At 41.0% G+C, this 15,681-nt stretch overlaps 1 protein-coding gene across 2 annotated transcripts in view; it reads left to right on the forward strand.

The window, feature by feature from the left end:
- Window positions 1-10,820: 10,820 nt before the first annotated feature.
- Window positions 10,821-15,681, forward strand: part of ben (bendless) — a 34,634-nt gene continuing 29,773 nt past the window's right edge. The window contains exon 1 of one of the 2 annotated variants that reach the window (XM_067783698.1): window positions 10,821-10,964. The gene's annotated coding sequence lies outside the window, so the exon portion shown is untranslated. Of the gene's footprint in view, window positions 10,996-15,681 lie in introns of both variants that reach the window. The other variant, XM_067783697.1, reaches the window with a different exon arrangement.

Below are 15,681 nucleotides of genomic sequence, written 5' to 3' on the forward strand. Positions count from 1 at the left end.
GCAGCAATGGCAGAATCTCGCCTTAATGGTAAACAAAGTTTTTTTTTTAATATCGAATGGATGTTGCGTTATTTTTTCTGTTTTGTTTGTTGATAATTTAATTTATTGTTCTGTAAATTGAATTGAATTTTGTACGCATATTTGGTGAAATTTTCTATTAAAACATTTTATTCTTGTATCTTATTTTATATTATTGTATTGCTTTTACCGCTGATGATTGTTGCTTTGATTACATTCCGAAGAAGCATGACTGGTGAGCCAATTTTCAAAGTTAATATATGCGCAGGCATTCCTTTTGGTTCTAATAGAGTATAGAAATTCATTTGGATAATTCACAATTTTATCTTCATCTGTAACTGTGTCGATCGATTTATATTTCGTCACTTCACCACATGGTTCAACTATATGGTTGGCTCATCTGTACAATAACAAAATATGTCTGTTTACATTGTCAAAATCTGTGTATTGGTATTGGTGCGAATGGTATGGAATGGAAACATAAAACTTAACAGTTTTTGTATGTGTAAGAAAATGTTGCCAATGTGTTGGTTTCATTTTGAGTTTGTCATCTCCTTTTGACTATCCCATCGACCATGCAATGAAATAAATAAAATCAGCTGATAAGATGAGCCAACCATATAATTGAACCATGCTTCACCTAGAAAATTGATTTTGAAAGCGATCATTGATTTTGTTAACATGATCATTTTTGGGAGCTAAGATAGTTCTTTCGCATAGCCAAAAAACAAAAACATTTAAATTTAAAATTCTTAATTCTGAAATATGAAAAACTTTCGTCTTGATCGAAGGAACCTCGAGCCAAAATGTGGCGATGATTGAAGTATGGCAAACACGTTTTCATATGGAACACACACACAGAATTTGATTTTTATAGAAGATGTAAGTAGATAGACTGAAGCTAAACAATTTTTTTAACCGCGGCAGATTACTAAACGTCCGAAAGGCATAACAGCTAAACTCAACAATGCAGTCAAACTTTAGGTGTTAAAATAACGTAAGTTTGTACGGCAGCCATAGTTTTTCCCCATTCCACATTTTACTGGAGGTTTTAGGACTTAACATCACATAGCTCCTTACCAATTTTAATTATCCTACCATTACGACATCCAGATATATGCAGTATAATATATTCCATTTGTATGGGAGGTCCTACGCCCCATTTTTCCCAATTCCATATTTTCTTGGTGGTGTTAAGGATTGACCTCAAATAACTCCTTACTGAATTTCAATGTTCTGGCATGTATACCTTCAAGGCTTAGCATTACTAAAGATACCATTTGTATGGGAGGTGCCACACCCCCTTTCTCCAAATTCTGCATTTTCTTGGTGGTGTTAGGGATTGACCTCATATAACTCCTCATTGAATTTCAATGTTGGCGAGTCTGGCATGTATACCTTCAAAGGTATGCAGTATCAAAGATTCCATTTGTATGGGAGGTGCCACGCCCCTTTTATATATCGAAATTATTTTTAGCCGAAAACCTTCCCGTTGATCGAAGGAACCCAAAATTTGGTGATGATTGATGTGTGGGAAATACGTTTCCATATCGAACACACACACACACAGAATTTGATTTATATATATATATATGGCTAAACCGATTTGGGATTTCAAAATCAACTAACCATCATCTCTCCTTCCTGTATCTTTTAACGGACTGCTAGGACCCACAGCTGGGTCTATAACGCAAGCTGGATACGCCTGGATAAGGCTGGATACGCCCTTGCCTTCTAGGGGTGTGGCAGAGGCTTGGCAAACACTCCGAGTGTATTTTTGCCATAACAGGCTTTTTTAGCGAAAACCCATCTGTCTTGCAGATGCCATACGGATTCGACACAAAACATGTAGACCCCATCTCTTCTTGAAAAAAGGTAAGGATGGTACTGACGAAGAGCTGAATAATAATCTAATCAAAAATTTAGATATAAAATCTGAATAATCAGTTGATATTCCATACAATGGATGACCGATCTTGACAATTTTTATGGGCCCACAATATATGTCTTATATGTAAGCATCCTGAGAAATTTCAAGCTTTAGCTAATAAAATTAAGAAGAAATTACCTAAACTGAAAAATCGGTTGTATAGAAAACACTTATGTATATGCTATAGAGGTTCGATCCGCGTAATTCCGGCAAATGATTAAGCAGCCACCAAATATACCCGCTCACCGAAGTTCAAGATATCTGGCGTTCAAACGAACAGACAGACCTGCAGACGGACATTGCTTAGGCCGGCTTTTTCAGTCCGAGTTAAAACTGCAGTTAAAGTTGACTAGAGTTTAACCGTGCAACTTCGCCCCGCGAAGCTGAGATGAGCAGCAAAATTTTATATTATCGAACAAAGTGACAAGTGTAAACGTGTGGCATCTCGAAGGCAAATAATAACAACCCTGATACAATCTTCAGCAACGCCATACATACAACCCTGCTACGAACTTGAGAAGAACAGTCAAATAGTTAGTTGGTTCCGAGAGATTAAACAAACAAGCTGCAAAACTTAATAACTACATATATTTTACAATAACCTAATATTCTCACATCATTCATTAACTCTGTTAAATAATTAATCACTATTATTAAATGTATTATAATTAAACACGGTTTCGTTAATTCAAAATACGGCATTCCTGACAGTTTCAGAAGCGGGCTCTGGATCGGTTCGGTTTTTTCTCTAATTGCAACGACGTAAAAGCAATAGGAAAAATAACGTGTAACATCGGCAGGATTGCGGAAGAAAACGCATTTCTCATAAACTTTGGTTGGTTTTGGGAAGAACGAGAAACACATACGTTCATACATACATTTAATAAGCGCAACGCATAACGTGTTGAAAATGAGTGAGAAAGTTAAAATTACAAAGTTGAAAGTGGAACAATTGAAGGGTATTTTGGCACAAAATAATTTGCCCACAAGGGGAACTAAAGAGGAATTCATTCAACGCTTAATTGAGTTTTTGGGTACGGACGAAATTATTGAAGTTGATGTGCCAATAAGCGAAAATGAGTCAGTGCAGGAACAGTTGGACCAACTACGTTCTATGATGACTACAATGATGGATGCTATTGCATCAGTACAGACGCCTGTTGCGCAGCAGCAGAGAACAGCCATACAAACACCAGTGCAAGAAACGCCGACGACGACGCAACAAGTAACAGCTTCCATTTCCCAATTAGAAGGTGAACGTTTTTACGAGCGAGAAAGAAAGCGAACGGCTTCGGTTAAGGAAATTGCAGAAACTCTGCCTGAATTCGATCCATATGCAGGAGATTCGGTTAGCGTTAAACAATTTCTTAATCGTGTTGGTAATTCGTTAAATGCATATAACTGGGATGAAAAGTGTATAATGTTGGCAGTTTACAGCAAAATACGTGGTTAGACTCATTACCAATGTTATGTTCTAATTGGAATGAATTTGCCAAATGCTTAAAAGAAGAATTCAGTCACGAAATGAATGAAGCAGACATAAATTTTAAAATGTGTAATGCCAGTAGGAAACATGACGAGAGTGTGTATGTATTGAAAACTATCTGCTAAATTCAAAATCTTAAAATAATAAGGTGAATATGCAAAATGAGCTGAAGCAAAAGTTTGAATTGAAAAACAATAAGTCAAGTGCTAGCGATAAAGCAGATAAAAAACCGGTTATGTGTTATAATTGCTCTGAGAAAGGTCATATCTCTAGTCAGTGTTCGAAACCACAACAAAAACAACGTTGTGCAGATTGCACCAAAGTACATGGCCGAGGTGAAGCTAGGAACTGTGGCAAGAAAAATGTAAATGTACAGCGTGCAGAAATTAATGAATTTGAGAAAAACTTTATGAAATCCGTTATCGTGAATGGACAAAAATTTATTGCTTTTCTAGACACAGGTAGTCAGTGCCACATGGTTCGTAAATCGGTTGCAAAACAATCGTGAAAGCTGTAAAATTTCAATTAATGGAATTTGTGGTGGTACGCAAATCGCAAATGAAAAAAATTAAATTTAAAATACAAATTGATGAACTAGAGCGTGAAATAGTTGCATACGTGGTAGACGACGAATTAATAAATGCTGATTTTTTTCTTGGTCAAGACATTTTCAAGAATACAAGTGTAAGTGCTTGGCAGAAATATTGAAAAACGATCGGTTTACAAAAATCTCTATGAAAACAACGATATTAAATGTAGTAGTGATGAACAATTTCAAACGAGTTTGATCAATTTAGTCAACGAATATCGTGATGTTTTTGCAAGTAACTTGAATGAAATTGGAAAAACAAATGCCATTGAAATGCAAATCGAATTGGATACAGATGTTCCTGTAGCACAAACACCATATAGAATTCCGGAACCGAAAAAGGCAATCGGAAGTAAAATATTAGAAGATCTTTTTGAAAACGATATTATTGAAAGATCAGATTCAGTTTATGCTAGTCCAATAACGCTGGTGAAAAAGAAAGACGGTACAGACAGAATGTGTGTTGACTATCGTAAAATTAACGCCCATATGAAAAAAGAAAATTTTCCTATGCCTAACATTGAAGAAACATTACAAGGAATTTCCCATTTTAAATATTATACGACACTCGATTTAAATTCGGGCTATTATCAGGTTCCAATAGCTCGTGAAAGTCAGAAATATACAGCATTCATTACAACTGATGGTCTATATCAATTTAAGTGTATGCCATTCGGGCTTAAGAATGCGCCGGCTGTTTTTCAGAGGCTCATGGCGAATATTAAAGACAAAGTTAAATCATCAGATATGACAAACTACATGGATGATATTTTGGTAGAGAGTGATACAACTGGTGAGATGATCGAGAAATTAAAGCGTATTTTTCAAGCGATGCGAGATCTAAATTTAACGCTAAATGTTAAGAAATGCGAATTTTTGACAACAAAAGTAAAATTTTTGGGACATGGTCTTGGTTCTCGTGGTATTAAGCCAGGGACAAGGAAAACTATTGCAGTCGAACAATTTTAAACTCCATGTAATGTTCATGAGGTACGTCAGTTTTTAGGCCTTAGTGGGTATTTCCGACGATTTGTCCCAGGATACGCTATTTTGTCCGAACCATTAAGAAAACTGCTACGAAAAGAACAAAAATTTCAATGGACAGAAGAACAACAGACAGCTTTTCAGAGACTTAAAGACGTATTGTCTTCACAACCTGTCATGGTTTCATACGACGCTAATGCTGAGCACGAAATTTACACAGACGCCAGCTCAGTTGGTTTAGCCGCCGTACTTTTGCAACAAGAAGGTCATAGCTTCAAACCCGTACTCTATTACACCAGATCAACAAACGACAATGAAAAAGATTATCATAGCTACGAGTTGGATACGCTTGCAATTGTAGAAGCTCTTGAACGTATGAGGTATTATGTTTACGGAAAGCGAGTAAAGGTAGTAACAAACTGTAATGCCATTAGTACAGTAATGCAAAAACGCGAACTTATACCACGAATTGCGAGATGGTGGTTAAAGGTACAAGACTATGACATCGTTATTGAGCATCGATCTGGACGGCGAATGGAACATGTAGATGCGCATAGTCGTGCACCAGTTGAAGACGGATATAACAACCGACGATTTATGATATTGGTGATGATCCCGATAAAGAACTCGACAGCGAGGGCGCTGCTATAGTCAGGAGAGGCCGACTGTAAACGTGTGGCATCTCGAAGGCAAATAATAACAACCTTGATACAATCTTCAGCAACGCCATACATACAACCCTGCTACGAACTTGAGAAGAACAGTCAAATAGTTAGTTGGTTCCGAGAGATTAAACAAACAAGCTGCAAAACTTAATAACTACATATATTTTACAATAACCTAATATTCTCACATCATTCATTAACTCTGTTAAATAATTAATCACTATTATTAAATGTATTATAATTAAACACGGTTTCGTTAATTCATTTCAAAATACGGTATTCCTGACACAAGGTTGCACTCTAACTAACAATTTTCCAGATCCAGACTCCATTTCATTTTCAGGAAAGGTATCTACCTATAATTATAAATAATAAAAATAAGTAGCAAAAGGCAAATTGGAAGTGAAGCTCGGCCTAAATCTCCTTGGTGGTTTGTACATATGTAGCTGTTTCAAGTATTTTTGTTTTCTTAATTGTTCCGTATTATTATTTGTCATAGTTATGTATAGTATGGTTCATAGCTATATTTCCATGTTCCAAAAATTGTACCTTAGATATTTACATACCTACAAAGTATCGCAAAGCACTCCAAAAGGCCACAAGCAACATGTTGCAGCAACAAAAAATTAATCCATCTCTTTTCTACGCATGCACTAACAGTAAATATGTACATACATACTTATATACAACCACCCCACGCTTTACATGACGCACCAACAACAAAAAGAATAAACAAAGAAATGAAATAAACATAACTGCTTGACTAGTTGACTCCATGCAAACACCACCGCCCCGGTAGCCGACGTGTTGCGCATAAAAGCTTATCGACTGGCTATATGTGTTTGCCTATGGCGGCCTATTGCTCACACGCGTACACAATTACAACAAAAGTAACTACAACAACCACAATGCAAGTTATGCACATAATAAAAGTAGGCTGGGTTTATGGTGCCCCGTCCTAAAGCCATTGCCACACAACCGCACGCACACACTTACGCTCAATTGCAATGCCTATACGCATACTTTGATACGTGAATGTTTGCTTTTGTTGTCGGGTTGCTAGTCAATGTTAGTATTGGTGTGTTTATGACCAAGAAACAAGAGAATGCAATGCATTTTTATTTTATTTGCGTTAGTTGTTTTGGCATTTGAGTGCTGGCTACACGTCCTTCACTCTTTACTCTGCTTTGGCTTATCAAGCATACATGAAAACTACTCACGTCTATACTGTGCAGACGTCCATACTTATGAAACATATCCCACCTAACCACAATGAGAAAAGAGGTTACATAAGGAGTCATGAAATATAAATTTGTTTGAAGCATGATTCATATAATTGAGTACAAACGGCATCGAACCCGGAGAATTGGGAACTTTTTAAGACTATAACTCGCTTTGCTGTTGAGGACTATGGAAACAGTTTAAGGACTATGATTTTAGGGTATGTAACTGAAATGGCTCGACCTATTCAGAGAAAGGTAACAATGCCCATCTGGTGGATGCTATCGTGAATGCAACGCGATGGGCGGGGAAAGCCCGGAAGTTGGAAAAACTATCAATAACATCCCCGCAATGACATACAAATTATGATTAACAACTTTAGCGCTAGGGTGGGGTCTTCGGTCCTACAGTCGAAAATGGTCTAAAGTTGATCAACTTCTCCACTGCTCGGAGTATGGTAATATCTGCTGCATGCCTATTTGTAGCGAATAAAGTTCGCGGAGTGATACGAATGAGCCCACCCCTGCATATTGCACCTTAAGTTTACTCTATCCAATCCACAAGGGATCCCGTAAATCGTGCCAATTACCACGAAATCAGACAGTCTGCAGAGGAAGTTCAACAAACTGATTGAACCTTACCCATATGTCTTTAGATGTATTATATCTACTCAAGACCCTAGAGAAGATAATTAGCAATTTCCTCACTAACATTATAGTCACCTCATATCTGGCTATCAACACACGTAGTACGCGTCGCGTACACTAAAGGGAAATCTGCGGAGACTGCGCTACACAGCCTAGTCTCTATTATCAACACATCCTTGCTCGAAAAATATTATAGTCTTGTAGGCTTCCAAGATATTGAAGGAACATTCAACAATATATGTCCAGACGCCGTTAACAATGTTTTAACAAATCTGGATGTAAAAATACCCCTAGTGGTATTGATTAATCCACTGCTCAACGGAAGAGAGTGCTTTCTCCACTGGGGAAGGCTAATATAACACGCTATGTCCCAAGGGGTACACTTTAGGGTGGAGTCCTTTCCCCTCTACTATGGAACCTAACGGTAAACTCACTATTAAGAGATACAAGTTGAGGGAGAGGGAAGATTGTGGCATATGCTGATGACCTAGCGATTGCATACAGAGGCAAGTTCCCTCAAACTTGATGCGACTTGATGCAGGTAGCTTTGCGACAGGTTTCCCTATGCACCTCCCGCTGTGCACTCAGCGTCAATTCTGATAAAGTTGAGCTTGTCCTATATACCAAACAATATAAAATACTCCGGTAAACCTTCCAGAACTAAATTATACGTGCCTAGACTCGGCAGATAAGGCCACATTTCTGGGATTCTGGACAAAAAGCTGAACTGGAAGGACAACGTCATTGGCACCAAATGGGGACTTACCCCCAACATATGCAGATAGATTTATACCGCGGTTATTAGACCCATACCGCTGTATGGGATAGTCGTGTGATGGGTAGCCTTGAGCAAGGCGGCAAACTTAAACTTGTTGGGTAAAGTCCACAGATCTAGCATGATCAGTATAAGTGGTGCTCTAAGAACAACACCTAGCAAAGCTCTTCAGTTCATTCTTGACATCATTCCATTTGATCCAGCTGGTTATCGAGCAGCAGCAGCGTCCACCCTGCGCTTAAGAGAGTTGTCCTAATGGAACAACAAGACCACAGGACACTCTAGTATACTAAACTAATACAGTTTCCATATACACGGATGGCTATAAACATAACGGTAGAGTTGGAGGTGGAGTTTACTCAAGGGACCTTATCCTCCAGCTCTTTTTCAGACTACCCGATCACTACAGCGCCTTCCAGGCAGAAGTTTCAGCCATCATGCAGGCCGAAGTTAAAGTACGGACACACTATGTCGGCAAAGAAATCTTTATTTTCAGTAGCATTAAGGCTGCCATCAAATCTCTTGGCTCCTACTCGGTCAATCCTGAACTAGCATTAAACTGTCGCCGATATCTTCAAGAGATGACCAAACAGAACCGTGTACAACTCACATGGGTCCGATGACATATGGACACTGTGGGGAAACTGTGTTGCAGATGAACTCGCTAGGCAGTGGCAAAAAACGCTTAGGTATGCCTCTTGCCACATGTACGCTAATGCTAAAAGAGCACATCTACCGTAAAGCCGACCAGAGATGGCTCCACCACCGTGGTGTCCACACTTACTGGGGAACTAAATTAGCATTGCCTTATAGGTAGGCATGCAGAAAGGTGCGTCTTATAGTCGGTACTGCAGAAATTGTAAAGAGGATGAGGAGGAGGAAACGATGGTTCACATCATATGCAACTGCTCGGCACAAAGTGGCACACGGAATGCTTTCTGGATGCTCCATTTCTAGATAATCTGTGCCAGGTTATGGAGCATGACGTTAAGGACCTGGTAGCCTTTATCAAGCCCTCAAAATATGTCGAAGAGGAAAGGTAATGGTATATTTTCGAGGTACCACAACGGGCATAATATCACTGGCCTAGTTGTGCCCTCTAACCTAATCTATCATAGTAACGTGAGTTTATCTGGAATTGTCGTTGTTATTAATGATAATTCTAACCTATTTTCTTGCCCTTTGTGGTCCGTACTGTGATTCCAATGCGTGCATTGATTGATTTTATTTATGAGCTTTCTGAGCCCCATGCAGATATCAACATACTGCAGGGAAGCAAGTTCATTGCTTGTAATGAGAATAGATGAGAGTGCTCCATCTTATAAAGTATTCCCATCGACACCGTAGTTCGGCTGCAGAGATAGACGATACCTCCACTAAGCTGGAAAAGATAGGAAATTGCAATTATATACAGACCAATTCTAAATATTCTCGCGGAATTTTGTTCTCGCGGAAAAATTCCTCCAATTCTTTTCTCCTAGGGAGAAGAATAATTGGGGAATAGGAATTTCGAATTTTCGAAGTCAGCTGTTTTGTCAATTGAAATTTCGTTGCGCATTTCTTATTTTGTTTAAAAAATTGAAAAGTTTAATTATTGTTGCCAATTGGTTTAAAATTAAGAAATAAGGTATAAACAATGCACAGTATTGCATTTCATGTGGTATTCACTGAAATGAGTAATGAATTGGTGCCACAGCAACATCAGGAGAGGAGCATAAGAAGAAGACGGCGGGATAACAGAAATCCGCCGGAGTTGCGCGCTTCCATTCAGCAAAGCAATTTTCCGACGCCAAGTCGAGTTGAATTCGTCTTTCGTCATGTGCCAATATCTATTTAAGCCTTCTTAAAAAATCCTTGCGCAATTTCTGGATGGCTGCATCAAATATGCGAAGAGCTCTTCCGTTGCTTATGATATACTTTTCGACTTAAAATAAAGAATATTGTGGTGGTTGTTGTTGTATTAACAGTGAGAATATTGTGGTAGAATGTAAATACATATTTTAGAACAAATTTGTACAAATAAGTGTTCTTTCTTAAAATAACAAATTTCCTTTAACTATTTTGATGCATTCCCTTTAATTTAACTAGTGAAAAAACTCCTATGAAATGGCAGAGAAATCTCCCTCTCCCTCACATTCATAATACCTACTTTTCACCCATAACCGGTTTCCGCTTTTTCGAACATTGTTCAGAATAGGAGGAAAGGGAGAAGTGAAAAAACTCACAAGGAATTTTTATTTAGAATATGAGGAATGGGAGAAGGGAAAAAACTCGCACGGAATTTTCGTTTAGAATTGGGCTGATAGATTTTAAAAAATATGTCCAGTCGAGGAATAATTTTCATTTCTTTAAAATTTATATATCTGCTGCATAAAAGCAACTCTGTGTGTGTTACATAAAGCTCGATACTGCGAAATCTACAAATTGCATTTCTGGTTTTGCGGCTGTCTATTGCTTCACCCGTCTCGCACACAAACTTTCCACAGCCATCGCCATGCCTGTTTGCCCGGCTATATTTAACTCGCTCTAACACATAGGCTTGCGGCAAAGCACTGCGCTGTCAATTTGGACAATTTGGTGGAAAAATTTCTAAGTGCATTTGTCGTGAATTTTCTAATTGTTTGTTTTTAATACGATTAAACAGGAAAAGTAAGCAATAAAAAACCAATCAAAAATAGTGGTGAGTGTTCACTAATGTACGCTCTAACATTTTTTTTATTAAGTAGCATGTTTAAAAAGATATACTTTCAAAGTTAAAACTTATAAAGTACGTGAATAAATTTAGCACGCTCATCGTTGGCTCGTGGTGGTGTGCTTTTCTCGTGAACAGATGGACAAAATTCGGTGTTATTTAATTTATTGGATTGAAAGACAACATTCTTCTTCAATATCAGAATTCATAGCTTAGCACTTAATATTTCAAAATAGTTGAAATAATAGGTTTTACTACATAATATTATTTCCTCGCTTGCAAATTGTATTGATTTTTACCAAGCATTTGCGTACATGGCAGAGTGTACGTGCTAGTTTGCTGCCTACTTGCAAAAAACAAAAGAAATGCGAGCGCGGGGGCTCCTACAAAGTGGAAAATTCGATAAAGCACTTTTGAGTGGAAGTATGCCATGAAATCGATAAATATATATATATAAAGATACCTTTTTTTAGGGTAGGCTAACTAAGCCAACAGTGGCCTGATCAATGGTTAACACAGGCAATGCTTCAGTGATATCCAATACTTTTACATATAAATTTAAGTTTATTAAGATTGTAGGAGGGGGTACATGACATTATCTGTGTTTTCTTTGTTCTCCTTGTTTTTCTATATACTCGAAAAATCAGCATCGGACTTTCACTTGGCCAATTTTGTACACATGGGCAGTTTTGTAGATATTACTTTGCCAATTAATAGCAGAATAGCAAACAATTCAGTACTATTTTCAAAATTATGAATGTTTTTGTAGTTGTTGTATTAACAGTGCTTCTCCCCGTTCAATTGGTACGTCCACTCACAAAGTGTCATCAATGTCCTCCACCGGGAGTCCAAGGAAACCGCTTCCCAAGGCAGTCGGTTCTATGTACCGGAGCGACTCGGGATTTTTCCCGACCAAGGACTGTCATTTCAGTGTAACCCCATTTAATTTGTTTCGTCCCTCCCACAAATTGTCATCCTCCCAGCAGCTCCTTGCAGCAGGACTGCTCCATATTCTCTTGCTCCGGGAAGGTATCGAATCCAATCCGGGTCCGTCTCCTGACCTCGGTCCTGAGAAATGGTTTTGCTGCATCTGCCGGAAAAGAATCTTTTTAGGACGGTCATACTCTGTTCAGTGTGTCTCGTGTAAGGGATGGTTGCATCGGACAGGTTGTTCTGGGCTTGATCCCAAAACCCGACGTCCACGTAACTTTTATAAATCTTTTGTGGCTCCTTGCTGTTCACGCCCAAGGGCGTCCCGTAGTCTACGTCTAAGCGCCCCCCCATTACCTTCCAGCAGCCCCGCTGCTCAGCAAGCCACAACAAGTACCCGCTGCTGCTCGCGCCTTACGGCGCCAACAACTCAAACAGCTGCTACCACTCATAACTACAATCTTCGTAGTAGAGTCGGAAGCAATGCTGAGCAACAGCCCCTGCCCCCGTCTTCTCCCCCCCCCCCCCCCCCCCCTCTTTTCCGGCAGCAATCGTGTAGGTCAGGGAAACAGACTCTTAGTCCCTACCTCCGTTTGCACCGTTTGCCAGCACAGAATATATATGTTTGCGACATCCGCCCAATGCAGCTCCTGCCTCGGGTGGTGCCACTTTCCTAGATGTTCTGGTCTCCGCGACGGCAACCCCTCGGCGGGTTTCATCGCGCCATGTTGCCAGGTCGCAAACCCAAATCATCCGGGTACCCCAATGCTTGCCCAAGGACGCCCAGTCCCAGGGCCACAACAGCAATTGCGTCCTGGCCTTCCTGAACCCAGGCGTAGTCACCCGTCACTTACCCCCAGAGTGGCGACGTCTCCCCTCATGCACTTCAGAATTCTGCAGTTAAACTGTAATGGACTAACTGGGAAGATTACGGAGATAGTCAATTTCATGAAGCGGCACAACATCCGCATTGCTGCGATTCAAGAGACTAAACTCACAGCACGATCTGCATTGCAGTCCTGCTCTGGGTATAATGTCCACAGAAAAGGTCGCGAGAGCGGAAATGGAGGCGGCCTCGCGTTTATAATACACCACTCTGTGCAATATCACATATTTGATCCTGGCATCGACCGCAGGGACAACGTCTTAGAACGTCAAGGCCTATCTGTCCGGTCAGGCGATGCAAACCTAGAAATCATCAACATCTACATCCCCCCTGCCACCTGTTGCCCCGGTGGATACCACCCTAATATTAGAGCCTTACTCACTGGAAACAATCGCATTATTTTAGGCGACTTCAATGCCCATCATGATCTATGGCATTCAAATTTGCGGGCGGACAGTAGGGGCGAGATGTTGGCGGATCAAATAGAAGAAACGACGTTCTGCACAATAAACGGAGACGCCCCCACACGTATGGTAGGAAGCTGTCACAGTTCGCCAGATATCTCAATCGTGAGCGCAGAACTCGTAAACTGCGTCAACTGGCAGCCGATGGTATCATTGGCATCCGACCACCTGCCTATACTTGTTTCGCTCGAGCGTACCGCCGACTTCATCGTCACCGAAAAACGCACTTTCATAAACTTTAAAAAAGGAAAGTGGGGAGAATATAAATCCTTTACAGACAACCTCTTTGCTGCCCTCCCTATCCCGACTGATGCCCGCCAAGGGGAGCGTGCCTTTCGCAAGGTCATTGAATCCGCCTCGGCACGTTTCATTCCCGCCGGGAGAATTCCCGAAATCCGGCCCCACTTCCCGGCGGAGGCCGCAAACTTAGCGAGAGAACGTGACCTTATAAGGCAGCTTGATCCAGGCGACCCCTAAATAAGGGATATAAACCAACGCATCAGATTGCTTGTGGATGAACACAAGCGGGCGAAATGGGAGGAGCACCTAAGAGGTTGTAACCTCTCTACCGGTGTGGGTAAACTTTGGTCCACCGTAAAGTCCCTATCGAATCCGACTAAGCACAAAGACAAAGTTTCCATCGCCTTTGGCGACAAAGTGCTGTCGGATGCGAAAAAATGCGCGAGCGCTTTCTGCCGACAATATATAATGCATTCTACGGTCGACAAAGTTAGACGGAGGGCCAACAGACACGCACATAAACACAAATTCAGCGCGTCACCAATCACCATCACCGCTAAAGAGGTTGAGGACGCCATTGGTCGCGCTAAACCATCCAAAGCAGTGGGCCCAGACGGCATAGCCATGCCGATGCTTAAAAGCCTAGGGAAAGAGGGTTTCAAATATTTAGCGCAGGTCTTCAACCTGTCTCTTTCCACCTTTGTCATACCCGAGAAATGGAGAATGGCCAAGGTGGTCCCGCTACTAAAGCCTGGTAAACCAGCTAACATAGGAGAGTCGTATCGTCCGATATCTCTCCTATCGCCAGTAGCAAAGACGCTCGAAGCCATTTTGCTCCCTTATTTCCAAGCAAATTTGCAACTAGCCTCCCATCAGCATGGCTTCAGAAAACTCCATAGCACTACCTCCGCGCTAAATGCCATTAGTACCCAGATAAATTGCGGTTTAAATCAAAACCCCCACCATAGAACAGTACTCGTAGCGCTAGACCTATCAAAAGCTTTTGATACGGTCAACCACGGCTCGTTACTGCAAGACCTGGAAGGGTCTACCCTTCCCCCATGTCTTAAAAGGTGGACCGCAAATTATCTGGGTGGTCGGCAGGCATCGGTGCTATTTAGAAACGAAACATCAAAGCCAAGGAGAATTAAACAAGGGGTGCCACAGGGTGGTGTCCTATCCCCACTTTTGTTTAATTTCTACATATCTAAACTACCTTCACCACCGGAAGGAGTCACAATCGTTTCCTACGCCGATGACTGCACAGTAATGGCCACAGGCCCAGGCCCACAGATCGATGAGCTATGCAATAAAATAAACGGCTACCTCCCTGATCTCTCCAGTTTTTTCGCCTCGCGAAACCTGGCATTATCACCGACTAAATCTTCCGCGACCTTATTTACAACATGGACGTCCCAAATGTCGACCATTTTGAACATCCACGTCGATGGCTCTACGCTACCGACTGTCCTACACCCCAAAATCTTGGGTGTGACGTTTGATCAGGATCTACATTTTGGTGAGCACGCAGCCGCAATTGTTCCGAGAATTCAGAGCCGTAACAAAATCCTCAAATCCCTTGCTGGCAGTACCTGGGGAAAAGATAAAGAAACGCTCATGACTACATACAAAGCAATTAGCCAGCCGATTACGTGCTACGCGTCACCCATATGGTCGCCAAGCCTAAAAATTACCCACTGGAAGAAGCTACAGGCCTGCCAAAATACTGCTCTCAGAATTGCCACGGGCTGTCTTCTTATGTCCCCAGAACACCATCTACATAATGAGGCGAGAATACTCCCCATCAGGGAAAGAAACGAGATGCTGACCAAACAGTTCCTGTTGAATACCCAGAAACCTGGGCATCCCAACAGACATCTGATTGACGAGCCAGCACCGCCTAGGGGCTTAAGGAGTCATCTCCGTAAGCATTTTGAGGAAATACGGCATCTGAGAACACAGCCGTATGAAGCGAAAAAACACAAGCAGGTCCTTGGTGAACTCCACAAACAGGCGTCGGACCTTTATGCCGGGAATTGCCCGGTGAACCCAGTACTCAAAGTAAAGTATCCAAAACTTGCGGAAGAGGAACGCATACTCCCCAGGGAAACGCGTGTCACTCTGGCTCAACTTCGTTCTGGATACTGTAACAGG

The sequence above is a fragment of the Eurosta solidaginis genome, chromosome 4, assembly GCF_040869045.1.
Source record: "Eurosta solidaginis isolate ZX-2024a chromosome 4, ASM4086904v1, whole genome shotgun sequence".
Lineage (NCBI taxonomy): Eukaryota > Metazoa > Arthropoda > Insecta > Diptera > Tephritidae > Eurosta > Eurosta solidaginis.